The 9,928-nt window shown below is 40.0% G+C and overlaps 1 long non-coding RNA gene across 1 annotated transcript; it reads left to right on the top strand.

Moving 5' to 3' along the window:
* Positions 1-391: 391 nt before the first annotated feature.
* Positions 392-7,325, top strand: LOC122180467. Its single transcript, XR_006179090.1, has 3 exons — positions 392-446; positions 5,696-5,854; positions 6,786-7,325. It is a non-coding gene; the product is annotated as an uncharacterized LOC122180467 (long non-coding RNA).
* The last annotated feature ends 2,603 nt before the right edge of the window (positions 7,326-9,928 follow it).

The raw sequence follows: 9,928 nt of genomic DNA, 5'->3' as shown, positions 1-9,928 counted from the left end.
GCCTGGGCACAAAAGGAAAAGTCTATCATTTAGGTGTACAAAGGATGGTCGCGAACTACTGTGTTTGATCATGGGGGCATAGGCACAGAAAAATAAAGGAAGCATTTTGTAAAACTGAAATTTGGCAGATGAATAATTTATGCAAAAAAAAAAAAAAAAAAAAAAAAAAAAAAAAAAAAAAAAAAAAAAAGAAATCTATGCAATATGTGTGAATAACCATTCTGTAAATGACACTGCATGCGAACTGCTGAGTTACAGCCTCAACCCCTGATTGATCACCTGAGGCAAGCAATGAGTCAGCCACGGGGGAAGCACAGGTGAAGGCAATTCACCTGTGCTGCCCCTCCTAGACCTATTTAAGAGCTGGTTATGGGGGGGGGGGGGAAGGGGGGATCTCTTCTGCAGATCCACTTTGCTGGAATTTTGTGAGTGAGTCCAGGGTACGGGTAAGCTTTCTGTCAATTCTCTTTTTGTTATTATAATCTGCTTTGCCAAACTCTCTTGGTTATTTTGAAATTATAACATCTTAATATTCATTGATTATACAGACACTTAACAATTATCCTGGAAAACAAAGTAACAGTAGACCTGAAAATCTCAGTTTAGCATAGTGCAAGGAAAATTGCAATGTTATTTTAGAGTGAATGACTATTTCAACAATCTTGGAACAAATAAAATCTCTCTTAAGTGGGTTTCAAGAACATATTCACAGTGGTGAGATCTACTACTGCTTCACAGGTTTTGAACCTATTTCCATATTCCCAAGCCTTGTTGTAACTGCTATGGAATGGAACAAATATGAGGAGTATGTTTTGAGTCTGACTGAAAAAGTTAGAGAATCTGACAATTAAAAAAAAGAAAAGCTATTTATGTTTAGTAAGCAGAATTAAGGGGCATGGGGAAAGTAGAGGAGACCATGCAATCAAATAGAGCAAGAAAGGGGCAGTTGCTGATTGGATGGATGTATTCTAGGTGTTAAATGTCTTACAGTCTGGAAGAATCCCTGATATCCTGCCCTGGAGCACTCAGCACAGGAAGGATGTGAGGCTGTTGAAGCAGTCCAGAGGAGGGCAGTGAAGATGATCGGGGGATAGAGCATCTCTCCTGTGAAGAAAGGCTGAAGGATTTGGGCTTGTTTTGTTTGGAGAAGAGAGCTCTGGGGAGACCTCACTGCAGCCTTCTAGTACTTGAATGGAGTTTACAAGAAAGAAGGAAACTGATTTTTTACATGGGCTGGTAGTGATAGGTCAAAGGGGAATGGCTGTAAACTAAAAGAATGAAAATTTAAGTTGGATGTTAGGAAGAGATTTTTTTTACTCAGATAAGCTCTGGAACAGGGTGTCCAGAGAGATTGTGCGTGCTCTATTTCTAGAGGCATTCAGGACCAGATTGCATGGGATCCTGGGCAGCCTGATTTGGTGAGTGGCAACCAGACCATGGCAGGGATTTTACAACTAGTTGATCTTTAAGGTCTAAACTATTCTATGAACCATTCAGAAAGTGTGGAAGTTGATACTGCAGTTATTCTTCAGGCCCATCTTTCATGTCATTGAAAAGAGTGTTTGCCCAGTATAGTATGAAGTAGATTCTTTCTTAATTCTTGTGGAAATGTTAGAAAATGACACAATTTTTTAAATTCCTGAATAAGCCAACCTTTTCAGTCTTAAAGGCTTAAGAACAGAAGATTAGAACAATTTTTTTTTCTAAACTATCATGCTACCTATCTAAAATACCTAAACTACCTAAATTAACTATCTAAACTACCAAGATTCTAGCTTCAAGCTGAATTAAAGAATGAAAAAAAAGTATGTGTAATAGAAAAATGCATATTATTCAAAGGGAAGAGGACAGTATACTGCTAGAATGTGGTTTAGTTAAATTTAGGTATGTTAGAAATAAATTACTGTGCTACTGCTAAAAGCAAAAGACATCCAGTAAAACAGTACTTATTATTTACTGCACCTCCATAAAAATGACTGTTCTGAAGTGGTAAAGTTTGATAATGGCATCAACCTCTTTTACTGGCATACTGTAATTATATTTTTGTAATAATTCATTTACCAACCAGCTGGTGATGAAAGCTGTTATTTCCAGCCAAATGAAAAGTGCTCTGATTGAACTGAATGGCTTGGAATAAAATGTTTCTCCCTCATCAGTTTGTGAACCTACCTAAGAGTCAAGGTCCACATTCAGCAAACAGTTGCTTAGATACCCAAAGGAATAAACCATAATCAAGGGTCCCAGTTTCCCATTGTGAAAAATCCTCACTCTCTACTGCATCCTAAGGAGGGGAAAAATTATGTATACGCTGCCTGTTTTGCCCCACAGATGTTATGATATTAACAGCAGGCCATTTACAGCCCCCAAGTGAATGTCAAGGCTTTTGTTTGCATGCAGGGAGCACATGATAGCCATGGAGCTGCCAAAAGTAATCTGTAAGAGGCTTGGGGTATTGCTGACATCTGGGTGCTGGCACAAGGATGAGAGCCGGTAAGATGGCTGCTGTGGCTCTGCGCTCGCACTGGAGTCTCCTTCTGTTACTTTCCTTTGCAGTAAACAGGAGGGAAGAGCGTATTGTTTTTGCAAGTCATATCACAAAGCCCTTCTCTGATCATCAAAATGACTCAATCAATATGTTGCTTTTCCACTGCTGGGTGAATGTTCGCTCTTTAATATTTAATAGATTCCTGGCAGTTGTGCATCTGGTGTCCTCAGCCAGGAGTCCGTGGTTGCCAGGCTCCCTTCCTGTACCAATATCTCTCACACTGTAGGGCAGCATCCACCATGGGAGGTATTTCCTTTCTCAGAAACTCTCTCTTTTGCCACCTACTTTATATTCACCCATCTTTTTCTTAGCCCTCAAGACTTAACTGCTGCCAGATGAAGGCTCCTCAGATGCAACCCTTCCTAGCTGCATTTTCACTACAAGAAAGACATTGAGGCCCTGGAATGTGTCCAGAGAAGGGCAATGAAACTGCTAAAGGGTCTGGAGAACAAGTCTTATGAGGAGCAGCTGAGGGAGCTGGGATTGTTTAGTCTGGAGAAGAGGAGGCTCAGGGGAGACCTCATTGCACTTTACAACTTCCTGAAGGGAGGTTGTGATGGAAAAAGGGTCTGGCCTCTTCTCCCAGGCAAATAGTAGGACCCGAGGAAATGGCCAGAAGTTGTACCAGAGGAGGTTTAGGTTGAACATTAGGAGAAACTTTTTCTCTCAGAGGGTGGTCAGACACTGGAATGGCTGCCCAGGGAGGTGGTGGAGTTGCCGTCTCTGGCAGTGTTCAAGAGGCGCCTGGATGAGGAGCTACGAGATATGGTTTAGTAGCTTGTGGTACAGGGAATGGGAGGGTGGTTGGACTAGATGATCTTGCAGGTCGTTTCCAACCTTGCAATTCTATGATTTTCCAGGCAGTTCAGAATTTACTTCACAAGCTTGAAAGTCTGGCTGTGCCACTTGGAGCAGCATTAGCAGCCAAACCCCTCCCAGTAAAATTTCTCCCAATCCGCATGTTGTTGCCTAGAACTGGTGAGGTTATGAGCCTGAAGAGTGGGGATGTGAACAAAAAAGAAAAAGGAAAAACTTGGATGGAGAGGGGTTTCTTGAATCAGTGTTGTTGCAAAAGCCAAAGTTTTGGACACTTTCTGCAGTGATACAACCAATGGAAAGACTGAGAGAGCTGGCTTCAGATAAGGTCTTATACGTTTGAAGGAAACAAAGTACATTTTATGTGCTCTTTATAAATTCCACAAGTAGCTGGCCTCAATTGTTCCTGTAATATTTTACTAATAAAATCCTCTGTGCATACTTCTCAGAAAAAATCAGGATAAAAAATGGCACATAAACCAGTTGGCTTTGGAGTTTGTTCACCATATACACACACTTATGAGAAAGGTTTATGACATGCTTAGGAATTCTCTTAAAGAAATAATGTGTAAAAAAAAAAATAAATAAAAATAAAAATAAAAGTTATTCTCAAGTGAAAACCATAAAAGCTAGAGGGTAGGTATCCATGCTCCAGAGGTCTAATTTTACTGAAATTGATAGAGTAACTGTGGATTTGCAGCAATGTAACCTGACAAAATTTAATGCACACAGCTTAAACAGTCTGTAAAATGTCCTAGAATACTTCGGAACAATACATGTTGAATTATTTCTGCTGCATGGGAAAGTACACTTGAAAACTACTTTTCTAGTGAGTCAAAGATTTAACTGATAAACTATGTGTTCACTTGGAACTAGAAGCTAACCTGAGTGTCATCAGTGAGAATAATCCTCTCTTCAGTGACAAGATTAGATCTGTATGGGATAGATTTATTGCCACTGATGAGATCTCAGCCAGAGCACAGGCAGAGTTCAGGCAACCAATGATTCCTAAGAGTATATGGAAGTATACAGCATATAGAAGTAAACAGTGTATGTGTATATGCTTTTACACACACACACACACACACATCACTGAAGTGCAGTTCTTTTTTATCACCAGTTTTTGAATTTGAAGTAAACTGTAAACTGAAGATTTGATGTATAAAACATAACTATGCAAACACAGTAAGATTTTGGTTTTTTTCTTGTATTATACATGGTCTGGTTCAGGACCGTTTTTTCATCATTTTTCCATTCATTTGCCTACCTTTCTGGTAGAAAATAGAATTTGCTTTTGATTTACATAACTTGGTATGCCTTTTTATGCCTTTTCTGGCTCCTTGGTCTCATATGTTCCCTGCAACCTGGTTCCTAGCTGGTATCCTGATACTCTAAGGTTTCTCTCCATGCCTATTTTGTTCTCTAAGACCAGTGACAGCTGTCTCTGTAACTCACTGCGATTTCCCTCTGGAATAATTTCCCCAGAAACACTTCAAATCTAAAGTGTTGACTCCAGACCAATTTAAGAACTACTCCTGGTACTATGCTGTGTAATATTATCTACAACTTCATTTGTTGTGACTTAGTGGAGGAAGGGCTAATTCTGGAATCCAGAACACTTTTCCACACTTTTGTTCATCCTGCACAATCCTACAACACAGCTCACATTAGAGTGTTTGCTCCCCACCATGATATCTGCTCTGACTTATCCCCTGCTTGTGGTATGTGGAGCTGCTGTCTGTCCTGCTCTTGTTGGTTCTACAGCTGGTAACTGTGACTCTGCTGAAATTGCACTGCAATTAATAATACTGTCCTTCATTCATGTTTGTCCACTTCTGAATGTTTTTCATTTGTGCTTCACATGTGTTACTCTGCAGTACAATGTGTTGCAATAGCCAGGCAATGTCACAAACCCCTGAGCTGCTGCCTCATTTGCAGGATGGTGTGTAGTCCTAAACTGCAATGCAGTGATTGCTCCTCCTTACATTGCTTGTGTGCAGTATCCAAGAGCTGAAATTAAGTGATTACTTCATTCTATAGTTCTGGAACATTATGCCTGTATTATATGAACAGGCTGTAAGAAGTTACGATTATCGGTTTTTAGATGCAAAAGAAGCTGTGATAAGTGGATGGCTTAGAAGCAGAAAAGAACTTTTCTTCCTAATGGGGAGCAGAGGAGTTTTGATCACTCTAAGACTGCTCATTCAAATATCATGTGTTTGGTGCTGCTTGCTAGACAGGATTTCAGGGTATAGTGCAACAATTTTTTTTTTTTTCTTAAAAAAAGGAAGTTATTTCTACATTTTACCAGAATTTTTCTTTGTACTCAACCAGACTACCAAAGCCATTCTGTAGAAAAGCATTTCTTTGGACAAAGAGCTGTGCAAATCCAATATGAACTGTCCTATGCTTGTACACCTGTCTGCAGCAACCTTAATGGCAAGAACAAGAAGAATCACAAGTTTTGCAGCGTGCCACTGGACAAGAAAAAAGGTAATGGGAAATGATTTTATTATATGGGCCTGTGTAATTGTAATTACAATTAGCCACACACTTAATGCTCCCCACTATGTTGCCTTAGCTGGGTATATATATGTCTGTCTTACCTACTACTACTGGAATAATAGATGAAAGCTTCTAACCATCTTTTCATTGCCATGATCTGCTGGGAAAAACAAAGCCAATCCCCACGGCATCACAAGAACTGTACCAGCCATAACACCAAGATCAGCTTCATCTGCAGTCTATTACCTCTCCACCTGACCTCATTGTAGAAAACCTCCCAATAAACTCACTAAGATGCACTAGGATGTGATGTAGGATACAGGATGTGGGATATGAGATATTGGATGCAGCTGATGTAATATGTACTGCAAACTACAGCTACATACTAGGTTTCCCTGCCAAATCTCTCTCCACAATCACAAATGGGGTCCAGAGGGGTAAAAATCCTCATTTTTGGATTAAGACCCCTTTCTCCTCATGTGGAAGCATTAAAGGAGGCATTGTGACTCACAGTGGTATCTTGTCTGAGATAGGATAGGGAGAGACTAAAAAGGAAATGCAATGAGGAATTAATGTTTGCTTTTGCTCTCCAGTCAACACAGATTATATATATATAAATTTACAGAAAGTGTACTACAAAAGATATTTCTGGGAAATTTTAGAAAATATTATAGTATAAATTTTTAACTAAAAAAAAAACAAAACACAGCACAGTATCATTATTTGACAGAGAAAAGTAAGAAGGAGGTCATCCATGACTTGCAAACATTATGGCAGAAGTACTGCTGTAATTTCTTTTCCCATCTATTACTGACTATACTGTTTAGCTTTACAGTAAATCCAAATCAAAACTTGATCCTATGGAAAAAAATAAAGGAGTAGATTTGAGGGATAAAAAAGGTTTTCCTCTCTTTTCTAGAAGTTGTATGAGCTGCCATCTGCATAGTGTGGTGCAGTGATAGGGGCTGACCTGCTGGCATTTTGGTAGCCCTCGCTGCTACTTTGACTGACAGCATCTGTGGACAACATTGACCATAATCATTCAACGAAAGGGAAGACAAGCATGGAAAGCTGAGCTTGGTCTCAACCCTCAATTCCTCATCTCCAACACACGTTAGAGATGACATGTCCAGCATGTCTACCTATGCCATCTCACTGTTCACTTCTGCCCTGCTCACCAGCAAACCCAAAGCATGGCTTAACCAAAGCACTGTTAGTGTCCTCTCTCCTGCAGGTTCTGGCTTGCTTTGGATTTGGTCAAGGTGATTTTATGTGTGGACAATTCTCTCCATGGGGCTAGACAAGCAACATTATGTTCATTTAATTTTGGCCATAACTCAGATCTCTGGGCTGTTTTATCTCTCTAAAATGTTGAAACCCCGTAAATCTTTTCTCTAGAAATCTCAAAGTTGTATTTTTCAGTCTTTCCAAGACTGGTTATACTGTCTGTTTCACTTATTCTCCTGTAAAAGTGAATGAATTATACATTAAAAACAGTTGAGCAACCATTCTCATGCACCACAACCACATTTTTTCATTTGATGTCTGGCCTAGCAGGCACCTACTTCACCATTTTAGGCTGGTCTTAACTCTTTTGCATTGGCAGAGGTGGGAGTAAGGCTACAAAGCTGAGACCAGGATAGGTACAGTGTACATATGACCACATCAAATAGGTGCTACAAGGGATAATAAGAAAGATCATCACACAGATTACATGGGAGATGATAGGGGAGACATATACATACTGGAAAGAGTCCAGCAGAGAACCACTAGGATGATCAAAGTGATGGAGCACCTCTCCTATGATGAGAGGCTGAGAGAGCTGGGAGAGGTGAAGATAAGGAGCTATCTTCTCAATGTGTATAAATACCTGAAGGGAGCATGCAAAGAAGAGAGATCTAGGCTTTTTTCAGCAGTGTCCTGTGCCAGGACAAGAGGCAATGGGCACAAATTGGAGCAAAAGATGTTCTCTTTGAACACTAGGAAGCACTTCTGTGATGTGTGGTTAATGGAGTAATTGCACAGGCTGCCCAGAGAGCCTGTGGAATCTCCTCCTTGGAGATCTTCAAAGCTGCCTGGATGTGAGCCTGGACACCTTGCTTTGGGTGGCCTTCCATGAGCAGTGATGGACCAGATGACCTCCAGAAATTCCTTCCAAACTCAGCTATTCTGAGATTTTTTATACATAGTTCATCCTATATCAGGCTCAGGATAGGCTGTCTGTGCCTAGTGAAGTCCATATCATAGCTCTGCACAGGTCACAGGACATGTTGCAGTAACAGTATTTGTTTAGTGCAAATGGAAAATGCATCTCTCTTCAGCATAGGGAGTCACAGGGAGCTTCATTAAAATGAAGAATATTCTGTAACAGCCACGTTATAATGGTCATAGAATTGTCACTTGGGAAACTCAATTGTCAATTGAAACTGTCTTTATTTGAATTAGGATTTATAGAGCCTGTTTGCTTTCACTCTTTGGCACTTTCTTGACAGTATGGAAAGAGTATCCTGCTGTGCAAGGAGACACTGTTTGCATACATGCTGACACACAGTGAATTCTTTTTAATCTTGGCACCTATGAATCATTAAAAGCTTTGGTGTTGAGGCTGTCACAACTGGGAAGTGTAGAACTGGGATTGTAATCAAAAATTGCCTTTTTATTTCCCAACCAGCACCACTTATGAAGCGTTAAATACTCACTGTAGCACCAATGATTTTGTTTTTCTTTTGTTTCCAATAGAAAGAAAGTTTCTCCCAGGTAATCAGCACCTTATAACCTCTTCCTGTGATGCTGCAGGCCTGTATTTGCACTGCTGATGTCAATCCAGCAGGAATGATGGGTGTGTGCTGGATTACTTCAAATGTTTCCAAAGGCTGGCAGTAAGGAAGAAAGCATCTCACTCTACTTATCTGTGTGAAGTTCTTGATAGCCATCAACAAACTAAAGAAAGAAATTCAGAACAGGCATAGGAAGGAGAAAAGTGTTCAATACGGACAGCTTTGCATTTAAAATATTATCACTTGCTTCAGTTGAAGTAATGATTCTTTTAAGCTCAAAAATAATTGATTTGCTCTGTTGTGCTTCTTTTACAGAAAGAAAACTTTTCCTGTAGCAGTTTATCCTCTTGTTTAAATACATTTCCCATATAATAAACACTTCTTTGAGCACATGGATAACAATATGACTAAGATTCTTGCAAGCCTGTCCAAAACCTGCTCTCAGCCTCAAAATACAGTCTCACAAGCTCTGAGTGTTTACTGACTTAGAGGGGAAGGATTTGGTCCTGAAATGATTCTAGGATGGATGTTTTCTATCCTCGTGGCAAAGTACTGTAGTGCTTTTGATAGGCTCCTTGGTGTTAGAGATTTCCTACAGTGCGCATATTCCAAGGCCTGGTACTTTTGGAAAACACCATTTTAAAGACCCTTGTCAAGTACTTTGACCTTCCTTCCTCTCACAGTTTTTTGGGTTTTTTTTTTTCATCTCCTTTGCTTCTTTCAAAGCTGAAGATATTTTAAAACCATGTAACAACCAACCAGCACAGCAGAAATAGCAGTCGAAAGAATTCAGGCCTGTGGGAATGTAAAGGCATCTTCTGGATATATAAACCTCAAATAAGAGACAACACAAGTAAAGGCTGTAGAAGCAGCTGAAATATAGTACTTCAGAGAAATGTATAAAGGAGAGGCAGAGAAGTGGGGGTGAGGCGAAAATAACCAATAGCCTTCTTTATTCATTACTGTTCTGCATCTAATGTGATCTTCCCACAGACTGAGGTATGAGATAAGCTGGCACCAACAACAATTCTTTCTATAAAGCAGAAATCCAATGATTTCACATACCACCAACTAAATCATGCTTGTGAAGTGATGCAACAGACTAGATTTCTTTTCTCTTTATTTTTGTCTCTCCTCAGTCTCTCTCTAGTACACATACACATGTGCTGACAGTGCAATCCTGGTACAGTGAGGGGTCAGACCCAGTTGTTTCTGGACACATGTGCATCTCTCAGCTCATGGTCTGCCCTTTGCAGCTGCCAAGAATTTCTCAGGGCTGACCGTA

Source organism: Lagopus leucura, unplaced genomic scaffold (genome assembly GCF_019238085.1).
Source record: "Lagopus leucura isolate 7727_CA_CO unplaced genomic scaffold, USGS_WTPT01 Super-Scaffold_100004, whole genome shotgun sequence".
NCBI classification, from domain to species: Eukaryota; Metazoa; Chordata; class Aves; order Galliformes; family Phasianidae; genus Lagopus; species Lagopus leucura.
This window is presented reverse-complemented; position numbering and strand designations above follow the sequence as displayed.